The 14,599-nt window shown below is 38.9% G+C and overlaps 1 protein-coding gene across 2 annotated transcripts in view; it reads left to right on the top strand.

The window, feature by feature from the left end:
- Positions 1–14,599, top strand: part of LOC124788226 — a 103,147-nt gene that overhangs the window by 82,000 nt on the left and 6,548 nt on the right. Inside the window, exon 3 of one of the 2 annotated variants that reach the window (XR_007016074.1) lies at positions 10,217–10,444. The exons of the other annotated variant lie outside the window; for it this stretch is intronic. The gene's annotated coding sequence lies outside the window, so the exon portion shown is untranslated. The remainder of the gene's footprint in view (positions 1–10,216; positions 10,445–14,599) is intronic. 2 annotated transcript variants of the gene reach the window in all.

Here is a 14,599-nt window from a genome sequence, read left to right as displayed (position 1 = left end):
TAGCTGTCTAACAAAGAAGAATTCCAAATAAATACATCGAAGTGAAAAAAACTTCTGACTTTATTCAACTACATATCAATCATGTGAGCTCCCCTCTATCTTTCAACTAATAAAATTGCCACTGAAACTTGTGGTCAAAATAACAGGGGATTGAATAAATGTTCAACTTACTAGTAGAGAATTTGGCTCAAAAGCATGTCACATGTCACTGGTTACACATCACCCCCTTTGCTCAACTTGGCTGTAGAATCATCGAATTTTTACTGACTACACTAGCAATTATTTGAAACTGCTGTCATGCTTCATAGTTGACATCAAAGTTAGTACAATACAATAGTTTACTTATGTAAATGAAGGCAATAACCATTTATGATTTAGAATTGAACAAAATTATTTTTATTGTGTAAAACAAATTGCTTGTGGATGGCAGCCTCATAACAGAATAAATAAAATAAAAGCAATTAAGACATGGAAATGTGTGCAGGAAAGCTAGCTGCAAATCAGATTAGAATGCAGAAAACTCCCTAACCAAGTTAAGATCACACACATGTTCTTGATTTCAAAATCCAAAAGTGCCTTCACTTCAAGAAAATCAATAATATAGTTTATTATATGATAATACAGTCAGTGAATAGCATAATAAATTGCTAAAATTATTGATAATACTTTTTGAGATAATAATTTAAATGGTCTTTAGTTCACTGCAGCACATCACAACATGCTTCAAAAAGTAATATTTCCGTTTGCTTCAGAGACTAACAAGAAAATTTGACGTTCTCTCAGTCTGTGAACAACTGTCACCTATGACTGATGAAGCAAAGCAGAGTTTAACACATAACATATATTACTGAGCAATGTGGTGCAGTGATTAGCACACTGGACTCGCATTTGGGAGGACGATGGTTCAATTAAATGATGATGGCGTCCTCTTGGGTAAAATATTCCGGAGGTAAAATAGTCCCCCATTCGGATCTCCGGGCGGGGACTACTCAAGAGGACGTCGTTATCAGGAGAAAGAAAACTGGCATTCTACGGATCGGAGCGTGGAATGTCAGATCCCTTAATCGGGCAGGTAGGTTAGAAAATTTAAAAAGGGAAATGGATAGGTTAAAGTTAGATATAGTGGGAATTAGTGAAGTTCGGTGGCAGGAGGAACAAGACTTTTGGTCGGGTGATTACAGGGTTATAAACACAAAATCAAATAGGGGTAATGCAGGAGTAGGTCTAATAATGAATAAAAATATAGGAGTGCGGGTTAGCTACTACAAACAGCATAGTGAACGCATTATTGTGGCCAAGATAGACACAAAGCCGATGCCTACTACAGTAGTACAAGTTTATATGCCAACTAGCTCTGCAGATGATGAAGAAATTGATGAAATGTATGACGAGATAAAAGGAATTATTCAGGTAGTGAAGGGAGAGGAAAATTTAATAGTCATGGGTGACTGGAATTCGTCAGTAGGAAAAGGGAGAGAAGGAAACATAGTAGGTGAATATGGATTGGGGGGAAGAAATGAAAGAGGAAGCCGCCTTGTAGAATTGGTTCAATTAAATGATGATGGCGTCCTCTTGGGTAAAATATTCCGGAGGTAAAATAGTCCCCCATTCGGATCTCCGGGCGGGGACTACTCAAGAGGACGTCGTTATCAGGAGAAAGAAAACTGGCATTCTACGGATCGGAGCGTGGAATGTCAGATCCCTTAATCGGGCAGGTAGGTTAGAAAATTTAAAAAGGGAAATGGATAGGTTAAAGTTAGATATAGTGGGAATTAGTGAAGTTCGGTGGCAGGAGGAACAAGACTTTTGGTCGGGTGATTACAGGGTTATAAACACAAAATCAAATAGGGGTAATGCAGGAGTAGGTCTAATAATGAATAAAAATATAGGAGTGCGGGTTAGCTACTACAAACAGCATAGTGAACGCATTATTGTGGCCAAGATAGACACAAAGCCCATGCCTACTACAGTAGTACAAGTTTATATGCCAACTAGCTCTGCAGATGATGAAGAAATTGATGAAATGTATGACGAGATAAAAGGAATTATTCAGGTAGTGAAGGGAGAGGAAAATTTAATAGTCATGGGTGACTGGAATTCGTCAGTAGGAAAAGGGAGAGAAGGAAACATAGTAGGTGAATATGGATTGGGGGGAAGAAATGAAAGAGGAAGCCGCCTTGTAGAATTGGTTCAATTAAATGATGATGGCGTCCTCTTGGGTAAAATATTCCGGAGGTAAAATAGTCCCCCATTCGGATCTCCGGGCGGGGACTACTCAAGAGGACGTCGTTATCAGGAGAAAGAAAACTGGCATTCTACGGATCGGAGCGTGGAATGTCAGATCCCTTAATCGGGCAGGTAGGTTAGAAAATTTAAAAAGGGAAATGGATAGGTTAAAGTTAGATATAGTGGGAATTAGTGAAGTTCGGTGGCAGGAGGAACAAGACTTTTGGTCAGGTGATTACAGGGTTATAAACACAAAATCAAATAGGGGTAATGCAGGAGTAGGTCTAATAATGAATAAAAATATAGGAGTGCGGGTTAGCTACTACAAACAGCATAGTGAACGCATTATTGTGGCCAAGATAGACACAAAGCCCATGCCTACTACAGTAGTACAAGTTTATATGCCAACTAGCTCTGCAGATGATGAAGAAATTGATGAAATGTATGACAAGATAAAAGGAATTATTCAGGTAGTGAAGGGAGAGGAAAATTTAATAGTCATGGGTGACTGGAATTCGTCAGTAGGAAAAGGGAGAGAAGGAAACATAGTAGGTGAATATGGATTGGGGGGAAGAAATGAAAGAGGAAGCCGCCTTGTAGAATTTTGCACAGAGCATAACTTAATCATAGCTAACACTTGGTTCAAGAATCATGAAAGAAGGTTGTATACCTGGAAGAATCCTGGAGATACTAAAAGGTATCAGATAGATTACATAATGGTAAGACAGAGATTTAGGAACCAGGTTTTAAATTGTAAGACATTTCCAGGGGCAGATGTGGATTCTGACCACAATCTATTGGTTATGAACTGCAGATTGAAACTGAAGAAACTGCAAAAAGGCGGGAATTTAAGGAGATGGGACCTGGATAAACTGAAAGAACCAGAGGTTGTACAGAGTTTCAGGGAGAGCATAAGGGAACAATTGACAGGAATGGGGGAAAGAAATACAGTAGAAGAAGAATGGGTAGCTCTGAGGGATGAAGTAGTGAAGGCAGCAGAGGATCAAGTAGGTAAAAAGACGAGGGCTAATAGAAATCCTTGGGTAACAGAAGAAATATTGAATTTAATTGATGAAAGGAGAAAATATAAAAATGCAGTAAATGAAGCAGGCAAAAAGGAATACAAACGTCTCAAAAATGAGATCGACAGGAAGTGCAAAATGGCTAAGCAGGGATGGCTAGAGGACAAATGTAAGGATGTAGAGGCTTGTCTCACTAGGGGTAAGATAGATACTGCCTACAGGAAAATTAAAGAGACCTTTGGAGAGAAGAGAACCACTTGTATGAATATCAAGAGCTCAGATGGCAACCCAGTTCTAAGCAAAGAAGGGGAGGCAGAAAGGTGGAAGGAGTATATAGAGGGTTTATACAAGGGTGATGTACTTGAGGACAATATTATGGAAATGGAAGAGGATGTAGATGAAGATGAAATGGGAGATAAGATACTGCATGAAGAGTTTGACAGAGCACTGAAAGACCTGAGTCGCAACAAGGCCCCGGGAGTAGACAACATTCCATTAGAACTACTGATGGCCTTGGGAGAGTCAGTCATGACAAAACTATACTATCTGGTGAGCAAGATGTATGAGACAGGTGAAATACCCACAGACTTCAAGAAGAATATAATAAATCCAATCCCAAAGAAAGCAGGTGTTGACAGATGTGAAAATTACCGAACTATCAGTTTAATAAGTCACAGCTGCAAAATACTAACGCGAATTCTTTACAGACGAATGGAAAAACTGGTAGAAGCGGACCTCGGGGAAGATCAGTTTGGATTCCGTAGAAATGTTGGAACACGTGAGGCAATACTAAGCTTACGACTTATCTTAGAAGAAAGATTAAGAAAAGGCAAACCTACGTTTCTAGCATTTGTAGACTTAGAGAAAGCTTTTGACAACGTTAACTGGAATACTCTCTTTCAAATTCTGAAGGTGGCAGGGGTAAAATACAGCGAGCGAAAGGCTATTTACAATTTGTACAGAAACCAGATGGCAGTTATAAGAGTCGAGGGACATGAAAGGGAAGCAGTGGTTGGGAAAGGAGTGAGACAGGGTTGTAGCCTCTCCCCAATGTTATTCAATCTGTATATTGAGCAAGCAGTAAAAGAAACAAAAGAAAAATTCGGAGTAGGTATTAAAATCCATGGAGAAGAAATAAAAACTTTGAGGTTCGCCGATGACATTGTAATTCTGTCAGAGACAGCAAAGGACTTGGAAGAGCAGTTGAACGGAATGGACAGTGTCTTGAAAGGAGGATATAAGATGAATATCAACAAAAGCAAAACGAGGATAATGGAATGTAGTCAAATTAAATCGGGTGATGCTGAGGGGATTAGATTAGGAAATGAGACACTTAAAGTAGTAAAGGAGTTTTGCTATTTAGGGAGTAAAATAACTGATGATGGTCGAAGTAGAGAGGATATAAAATGTAGACTGGCAATGGCAAGGAAATCGTTTCTGAAGAAGAGAAATTTGTTAACATCGAGTATAGATTTAAGTGTCAGGAAGTCGTTTCTGAAAGTATTTGTATGGAGTGTAGCCACGTATGGAAGTGAAACATGGACGATAACCAGTTTGGACAAGAAGAGAATAGAAGCTTTCGAAATGTGGTGCTACAGAAGAATGCTGAAGATAAGGTGGGTAGATCACGTAACTAATGAGGAGGTATTGAATAGGATTGGGGAGAAGAGAAGTTTGTGGCACAACTTGACTAGAAGAAGGGATCGGTTGGTAGGACATGTTTTGAGGCATCAAGGGATCACAAATTTAGCATTGGAGGGCAGCATGGAGGGTAAAAATCGTAGAGAGAGACCAAGAGATCAATACACTAAGCAAATTCAGAAGGATGTAGGTTGCAGTAGGTACTGGGAGATGAAGAAGCTTGCACAGGATAGAGTAGCATGGAGAGCTGCATCAAACCAGTCTCAGGACTGAAGACCACAACAACAACAACATATTACTGAGCAATGTGGTGCAGTGATTAGCACACTGGACTCGCATTTGGGAGGACGATGGTTCAATCCCGCGTCCAGCTATCCCGATTTAGGTTTTCCGTGATTTCCCTGAGTCACTCCAGGCAAATGACAGGATGGTTCCCTTGAAAGGGCACGGCCAACTTCCTTCCCTGTCCTTCCTTAATACAATGAGACCGATGACCTCGCTGTTTGGTCTTCTCCCCCAGACAACCCAACACCATCACATACATTTTTAGTCTTTCACACACATTGCAGCTGACATTATGCTCAGAATCTGTCTCCATTGCCCAGGGTATTGAGCATCTAGCTGAAAGTTCTGACTCTTTGTAGCCTTAGTTTTTACATTAATTGTCTTCATTTTAGATTTATTTCTTTTTTACAATTTAGTTTTACAATTTAAAGTCACCTTTAGAGTTACATGGTAAATGGTAATGACTATAAAGGTCATTCTTGGATGGAGTGTCTTAAATTCTAGTTTATGACTCTAGTTCTAAATTCATACTTAATCACTGTTATTAATATGTTCCCACTCCCCACATAGAGGAGGCACTGAGACATAAACAAACATAATGAAAAGAGTCCTTTTTTGGAAGCAGAAAACACATCCATGCACACATACACGCACACACACACATGTGCACGTGCACGTGGACACACACACACAGACACACACACACACACACACACACACACACACACACACACACACACACATACACAGCTAGTGTCTATGGGGGCTCATGCTTCTGATGGAAGCTACATTCTGGGGTGGGGGTGGGGGGGGGGGGGTTGAGCAGGGGTGTAGTAAGAACAGGATGGAGCTCCTAGGTACAGACTCATGAGGCTGTGCTGGGGGAGGGGGGAAGGGCATAGGGGAGAGGAGAAATGTAAGATGTAGAGAAGGGGAAAAGACTAGTAAGTGTGTTAATGGAATAGACTCATCAGACTTTAAATACCTAGGAGTGACATTGCAACTAACAGCCAAATACTTCACAAAACAAACAACAGAACATGTAGCCCAAGCAATAATAGTAATACAGGACATCAAAAACATCTGCCAACTCAGTCTAGAAACAGCCATGAAATTATTCAACACAAAAATCTTGCCAATCCTGGCCTATGGGATGGAGGTTATATGGGACCACCTGACAGAAAAAAACCTAGAAACACTAGAAAAGGTGAAATTGACTTATCTAAAAAGAGCACTAGGTCTCTCAAAGACAACAAGATCTAGACTAGTGTATCTGCTAGCAAGAGAGACATTCCTAATTGAAGACATCAGACTTCAATGTATGATGCCACACACCAGGGCTTCCAGAAAGCAACTGAAGATCATGGAGGACAAACAAGAAAAAATATGGCCGGAGTTCTATGGCACTGAAGCAATGATGAACCACTCATGGACAGCACCAAACTTCGAACAGTGACATGTTGTAACTAGACTTTCTATTCATGGCTTTCATCATCTAATCTGTGAAAACAAAACTTATCATGACCCAACCACAACATGCGTATGTGAACTGTGTAACGAAGCCGGTGAACGATTTCGCATAGACTTGTGCAGTAAAAGAGTGAAATCGATAAATGAATACGCATAAATGTAAAATGTTAAGCAAAGTAACTGTATATGGCTATTTGGCTGCAATTTTATTAAATAATGAAGAGAGCAACTGAAGAGTGGTTAAATATATTTATGTTTGGATTTGGTTGTGAATTGGGCTTTGTGCATTTGTATGTGGTTCATGTGTGGTCTGTTCCCTATCATGTGCCAAGCATTTGTGGCATGAAGTTTGATTAGTCAGTTTTATGTAGGGATGACATTTGCTGCAGGGTACACCTCTGTCCTGGGAATATAAGTGTGTCATGCTTATGTTGCACCACTGAAATGATTTTGCCATTATTTAAATTTCACAAAAAAACCATTAAAACTATACATGCACCAAAGTATCTGAAGTGGGTAGATATTCCAAATGATCTTTTGATGCCCGCCACCCAGTAGCCTCAGAATTTACAATACATGCACCATATTCACATGCAAAAAGCTTTTATTATTGATACTATGTACAAATTGGCCTGAATCTCTAGTTCACTTGATTCAGAATGTTCAGTGGTAACAGCACCTTTTGGACCACATACTTTTAGTCAGGATTCTCTACACTTCCAAAAAGATCATACAGGCATATTTTCATTCATGTTTTGACACAGTAAACCAAAAGAGCCTCATCAACTTTACTTCTTTTTCGAGCACTTTTGGTTGAAAGTATCACTTTATTGTTTAGCACATATTTCCAGTGGAAATTTTTGGTTGCTGATTCGGAAACTTTCCACTAGTAGTGCTCAATTCAGTTACATATAGACCAAATTGCTGTAAATGTGTTTTCCTGTTTATCAGTAATTTAAATGACTTATTCTTACTAAAGTATTATATTGATCATGAGTGAAAAGTGTCTGACTTGCCATAAAATTGTTGTCTGTTTTGGTGTGGTGGATGTTGTAGTTTTGTCCATAGGGGTGACTGTACTGGTGTAGGAACTGGGAAAGTAAATAAGGATCTCCAGTAGTTTTGTAGGATATGTAGTAGAGACTGGAAGATAGTGGAACAAGAAGTAAAACTGCTGTCCTTGGAGTTGAATTACACAGGGCTAGGAAAGATCTGGACAATTTAAGGAGGTAGAAGACTAAAGAAAGGTGGGAAGTGGCAGCGGGCAACCAAAGAAACAGGACTAGAACTTCATACAACAGCTTTGTGGTGGATGCGAAAAATAAGTTTGATCTGTAACTTCAGTTAGAAACAATGAGCCTCAAGCAGGTGTGGATGTAGACAGGACACAAGAAACTTTCAGTACTAAATTGAAAACTGACAATGTAAGGAAGTGAATCAGAGCAAGTTTTGTTATTGGGTAGTTCTAATGTTAGAGGTGTTGGCCAACTTCTGTAGGATTAACAGGGATTAGAATATCAGGCCTCCAATTTTTTTAAACATAGTGCTGGTTGGAGCAGGTGACAGAGAATTTAGGATCACTTTGCAAAGACTTCCCCAAGGAAGAAATTGTAGTTGTACTGGAGGGGACAGTACTAACAGAGATCCTGACTACAATACAGACTGTGACCTGACAAAGACTACATCAGCATCAAGGTATACCAATGGTTGAGTTTTATCTGCTCTCAGATATCATAACCAACTCCATTTGAACTCTTCTGTCAGGAGAATTAATCTGGAATTGGAGCAGTTGCTTATGTTGGGTACAAGGTCACATATTGGTGTGGTTCCTATTGATTCTCTCAGTAGAAGGGGCTATACAAGACATGCCTTCATCTCAACAGAAAAGGGAAGGATAAACAGACTGGATGTAGTGGCAAAAAATTTAATGTGGGGAGTCACTCTTATGGGTGACAAAATACCAGTATTTACAGGGTCCAGAACAGCACCTTTTTAAGGTATGGAGGATAGAAAGAAATCAAGTTTAATGAGAGGTTTGGATTGAAAGAAACCTTCAGTTGAGGAAGAAATGAAATAACATAATTTTGCCACATTGTATCAGCAATAAAAGTTTTTAGCAATCAGCAAAGTTTTATTTCCATCCAATTTTAATTCAATCAGTGTGACTGAAAATAATGTTAATGAACTAATTGATTGCACTGACAACTTACAGTCATCAAACCCAGTTGAATTAATCTGCTTGTCTGAGCATCAAGCGACCACTGGTATAGATGTGTTAAGTGTTACTGAGTTTAGGTTAGTATCTCACTTTTGTAGAGCAGAAATGGAGAAAGAAGGAGTTTCCACAGTCATCAGGATGTATCATAAATTTATGAGCATCGGCATTCATAAATTTTGCATATAGCAGTCTATGGAAACATGTGCAACAGAAGAATTTCATAATACATCCTTCATAATAGTAAGTGTGTACTGAACATGTACAAGTAACTTTAATCTGTTCATAAACTGCCTTGAAGTTCTACTGGCTTCTTTAACAACAACAAAACAAAGAAACAGTAGTTGTTAGTAATTTTAATGTAGATTTTCTTAAAAAAATCTCCCAGTAAGAATTTGCTACTAAGTAACACTATCATTCAACTTAATTCCCATTTCAAACTTCCAACCTAGGCTAATGGATTGCTCATAAACAGCCATTGATTATACCTTTATAGACAGGTCTAATGAACAAAATTATATTACAAAACCAATAATCAATGGCCTCTCAGACCTTGACACACAGTTCCTTTTGTTAAATGTTGATACTGAACAGGATATAACATCTATTAAACCAGAATTCAAGAGGATCATCAGTAAGCCAGAGAGGGATTATTTTAGGGATAAACTGGAGTGATATACACAGAGCTCATGGTCCAAATGAAAAATACAACACTTTTATTAATAGAGTACTTAACTAATTTAAAACTGTTTCCCCCCAAAACTAACCCAGATTAGACTAAAGTCTACAAAGAAGCCAAGGATTAATGAAGCCAAAGATTACTCAAGGAATAAAGGTATCTTGTAAAATAAAAAGTAAGCTCTATCTATCAGTCAGAAGCTGCTCTGAAATGTGAAATGCATTTTATTCATCTCATAATGTGCACAATTTCAGAACATATGTCTGATGTACAGGAGACATGTCAAGGTTACAATATGCTTATTTAAAATTTTGGCACACTTAAAATAACACTTTGTGGAGAGTTTACGTATTTGAAATTTGTCAAACTTACAGTATTTGCATCTACTATAACTGTCATAAATTTTTATTCTATTTTAGGGATCCAGCTCAAAGTATCACTTCGTCCTTCATGAAATCTTCCACAGAGTAGTAGCATTGTTCAATTAGAAAATAATGTAACTTGCTCTTTATAATATTTGTCTTCATATTCATTATGCCACACCCTTTTATTGTGTTGTCAATTTTCATGGCTATATACTGAGGAGTCTGAGCATGCAGTTTTAAGTGATGAGAGGTGACCATAAAGTTCTCTTTATGTCTTGTGTCACATGAGTATTCAAAATGGTTTTTTTAATAGATCAGCTCTGCTGCATAGGAAAAGGGAAATGCTACAGCATACTACCAGACATGTTGCAAAATATTAAAGACAATAATACGGTGATCAAAGCAAATATGCTACAGAAGAGGATAATCACACCAGGCAACACAATATAGACAATATCGGATACAGGGAATGAGGAGACTGATAGAACTAGACATGAAGAAGGGCAGATAGCATAAGAGTAAATGGCAACATTGGTAACAGGTGAGTGTACCATTGCAAAACTTTTCAACTAGCATTTCATAACTGTTACTGAAAAAAATAGGGTTTTCAGGTTCAATGCATGTTGCCATGGAGTATCTCAGACCAGTCACTACAAATATGACCATGACCCTCATTACATGAGTAGACGTAATCTAGTGGTTGTGATAAAATATCAACAATGTTAATTAAAAAGTGTGCTTCTGAGATTAGAGACACATTCTGTTGTTTATCAGTGGATCACTTCCTGAATTGTTGAAATACACTGTAGTTAATCCTTTGTTTAAAAATGAAGATAAAGAAACCCATCAAATTTACATCCAGTTTCGCTTTTGCCAGCATTCTAGAAAATTTTAGAAAAGGTAACAGCTTCTTAACTGTATGACAGCAAACAATATATTGTCAAACTCACAGTTAGTATTTATAAAGGATTCAGATATTGAGAAGGCTTCCTACAAATAATGTGAGAATGTACATAATTCATTAGATAATGATGAATAGATGATAGTCTTTCAGTGCCATTTAACTGTGTAAATAACAACAATCTTTTAAGTAAATTATAATATTATGAAGGAATAGGAAATGCCACAGATTGTTCAAATCCTCTAACTCTGTCAGGAAACAAAGGATGTCATTTAGGAAAGAGACATGTATTAAGCTTTTAGGCATCATCCAACCAAAAACTAATGACATGAGGCACCCCACAGGGTTCCAATTGAGAGTCCTTACTGTTTCTTGTGTGTATAAATTATCTTCCATCTTTAACATTACCAGATGCAAAGTCTGTTCTGTTTTCTGATGATACAAACATTATGATGAATAGCAATTCCAGTATAATCTTAGAAATACCGATTAAAGAGATTTTCAAAGACATTAACAAATGGTTTCTAACAAACTGAAGCCCTCAGTTACAGGAGAGGGATGGTTTCAAGTATAATGTCTCCTAATCCATTCATTGCTCAGAGCTGAGTGTGTTTATTCTGTTAAATAAAGCTCCTACTTTTCATGGATCATGAGAAAGATTTTTCAAGCACTACCACTCTGCATAATAAATACTTGCTACTCAAAGTGTGAATGGCCCTAATTCTAACTGCACACAATAAGTGGAGATCCTGCATAATATTTAAGTCAACAAGACCTGAGCAGCAACCATAATTTGAAAAAAAAGATACAAGATCACTCACAAACCAACTGTATCAAGATTAGCTGTGCAATTACAACCATTCTGGCCCCATAACCCTGTACTGTGATTAGCACAAGTTGAAATGAGTTTCTACTACGCCAGCATCACGGCTTTACCACAGAAGTACAGGATGTCATAACTGTGCCACTGATAGCAAATGCTTATGACAAGCTCAAGACAGAATTAGTTTGATGAGTCACAGTCTGACAGGACGACAGAACTCATCAAGTGCTGATGCAGAAGGATACTGGAGACCACAAGCTGTCACAGAACTATAGGGACTTAACGAGCAAGATGGATATCAATACTGTTCCAAATAATTTCTGCAAACCATTTGGAGCAGCTGCCCACCACCACACGTCAGGGTGACAGTAGAATCCAAACAGAGATGCCATTGAACAGTGGTATAGAGCTCATTTACAGAATTTAAGAAGCCATCATTCCTACTCAGGTTAGCACAGAAGCAGAGCCGTGCAGCAATGCAACAATGACAGTGGCAGTCATGCATGCTGATTACAACTCTCTAGAGAGTTATTGAGTACACAAATCAACAAGCTGTTTTTCAAAGCAGTACTGACAATGATAGAGGGAGATACTGTAGAATTCAGAGCATCTTCTACGCTGGTACCATCAAAAGTTGAGAAACCAGGCACAAAAGTGTACTGTGCTGTGTCCCTTCCCAATTGCCAATGGCAGTTGGTAGTAGGTAGAGCTGACTGCCTGTCAATATTACAGCACTTGCTTATCAGTGGCAGAAAATCAGTCTAAAAATAATTGGTGGACACTGTTCTGATTTAAGTATATGGCCACAAACCTCACTGCATCACGGCAGACCACCAATGGCATTTTGTTTGCCAGCAGTGAATAGCTGTTCCGTACTGACAAAATGGAACCCATCAAAAAGCATTGGCTTAAGTAGTGTGTCACCATTGCCGATTTCTCAGAAGCAATAGTAGGCACTGATCTTCTGACTTATTACCGTCAATTGTGAGGTGTGGCAAACATTCAGCTTATTGACAGCATTACCAGCCTGATTACTACGTGATTCCACCACAGCTCAGCAGTGTACAGTGCCAAGTTAACACAAGCAAGCGATTTTAAGTACACCACTCTGTTACAGCAATTCACAGCTATGACTAGACCTCCAAGCACTCAGACAAGTGCTGCATAACACAGTGAATCATATTAAAACTGTTGATGGAACATGCAGATCTCTAAGTTTGGAACTTGATCATCTGGCTATCACTAATGCTGAGCTTGACACCATGCTCAGCTATTATCCAACCATCAAGTGGCCAGCTGCACCTGGTACCTAAGAAGTGTCGTATGGCATCTATGTGGAGGTTATCATGCACTTAATGCCAGAATTGTGCCAGACCACTACCTGGCGACATTTTTGTGGGACTACAATTACACATTGCATGGTGCAACCACATTAATTGTACCTGATTGTGCCAAACCTTATACCCAGATCCCAGTAGCAGAGGAAGATGTACCAAAAACAGCATTTATCGCTGCATTTGGGTTAGCTGAGAGCATGTACATGACCTTTGACTTACAAAATGCTACTCAGACATGGTAATGATTTTATGATTCAGTTCTGCAAGGTCTGCCATTTTGTTTTACTTACCATGATGATATTTTTCTATTTTTGGCCGCCAAGGAACAACACCAACAACATCTTATTGAAGTGTTCAAGTGCTTAAAGCAATATGGTGTGGTCTTGAACACAGCTAAATGTGTGTTCCTGCAATCTGAGGTTACTTTCTTTGGCCATCAGTCATCTTCAGCAGGCTCCCTACCACAATCAGAAAAGTCTGAAGCCACCTTGCAGACACCGGAGATAAACACTATTAAAGAATTACACCAGTTCCTAGGAATATTGAATTTCTATCACCACTATATACATGCTCATCAGAACTACAGGAACCATTAACTGCATCTTTTGCTGGCCCAGAGGTTATAGCCAATACTCCTGTTCAGTGGACTGATGTGATATGCTCCACTTTTGATGCTGCAAAACAGAGTATGGTGAACACTGCACTTCTTGCGTATCCCAAGCCTGATGCAACCTGAGTGTTAATGATGGATGCAAGTCAGATGACTATTGGTTCAGTGTTCCAACACTTGCCACATGGCCCATTGCAACCACTTGCTTACTGTTCTTGCCAACTGTCACCATCGTAGAAGTGGAGTGCCTATGACCACAAACTTGTTGCTGTGTATGAAGCAGTCAAGTACTTATGGCCACAGATAGGAGCATGAGAATTTACCATCTACACAGCTCATGAGCATTGACTTACATGTTCAAGTAGATCAGCAACAACTGCTCATCTTGTCAGTATAACCAACTAGAATTTATAGCTCAATTTAGCACCAACATCAAGCACATTTCCAGAATTGATAATGTAGTTCCTGATTGCCCTCATGCATAAACAGTGTGACAAGTCCTGCTGATTTCACAAAAGTCACGCAGGTACAAGATGATCAGGAGCTCCAGAATTTCCTAAACAAAGCTACATCTGTGTTACAGTTGCAGCTCTTCAACATTCCTGTTGAAGATTTCAAGCTATATTGCAATGTCTCTCACGGAAGATATCATACTTTGCTACCAGCTACATTTCATTAACAAGTCATCGGCAGCTTACAAAAATTGTGTCAACCTGGGGCCTGTCCAACATTTTGCCTGGAGTTGAAGTGGTTTTTCTGGCCTGGAATGGAAAAAGATTGACGTGAGTGGACACATACAAGTTTGCAATGTCTATGTGGCAAAGTGTCTCACCACATGCATGTGTCAGTCAGCGATTTCTGTGATACAACTGAACATTTCATTCACATGCATATGAATGTTGTAAGATCATTACCTCCACTGAATGGCCAACAACACTTGCTTACTGTGATTGCTAGGTTTACTTGCTGGCCTGAAGCAGTGCTGGTAGACAATATTTATTCAGGAACATTAGCCTCCACTTTTG

Source organism: Schistocerca piceifrons, chromosome 3, assembly GCF_021461385.2.
Source record: "Schistocerca piceifrons isolate TAMUIC-IGC-003096 chromosome 3, iqSchPice1.1, whole genome shotgun sequence".
Taxonomy (NCBI): Eukaryota; Metazoa; Arthropoda; class Insecta; order Orthoptera; family Acrididae; genus Schistocerca; species Schistocerca piceifrons.
Note: the sequence above shows the minus strand (reverse complement) of the source record. Positions and strands in the feature narration are given on the sequence as shown.